General features: G+C 46.7%; 1 non-coding gene across 1 annotated transcript; it reads right to left on the bottom strand.

Moving 5' to 3' along the window:
* Positions 1 to 248: 248 nt before the first annotated feature.
* On the bottom strand, positions 249 to 330 carry trnal-uaa (transfer RNA leucine (anticodon UAA)). Its single transcript has one exon. It is a non-coding gene; the product is annotated as a tRNA-Leu (tRNA).

Genomic DNA, 330 nt, shown 5'->3' with positions numbered 1-330 from the left:
TCAAAATCAAGAGGTAGCTGTCAGTTCACCAACAAGTCTCAGTCCTGCCGATCGACTGTCCTGCACAGAGCAGGATTGGGGACCCCTGTGTGCTATACATTATTATTATATTTAAAATCATTTTGGAAGTGTCATTATAATAATTGCAAGTGATTGTTGTCTCTGATTTTAGAGGGTGCATATTTTCAGCTGCTTTTGCACCTTTTCTGAGGACACTTTAGGTGTCTGGCCCTCATTAAAACCTCTGCTGGCAGCGGTGGGATTCGAACCCACGCCCCCGAAGAGACTGGAGCTTAAATCCAGCGCCTTAGACCCCTCGGCCACGCTACC

Source organism: Siphateles boraxobius, unplaced genomic scaffold (genome assembly GCF_051911475.1).
Source record: "Siphateles boraxobius isolate OS27281-9 unplaced genomic scaffold, OSU_SipBor_1 12, whole genome shotgun sequence".
Lineage (NCBI taxonomy): Eukaryota > Metazoa > Chordata > Actinopteri > Cypriniformes > Leuciscidae > Siphateles > Siphateles boraxobius.
This window is presented reverse-complemented; position numbering and strand designations above follow the sequence as displayed.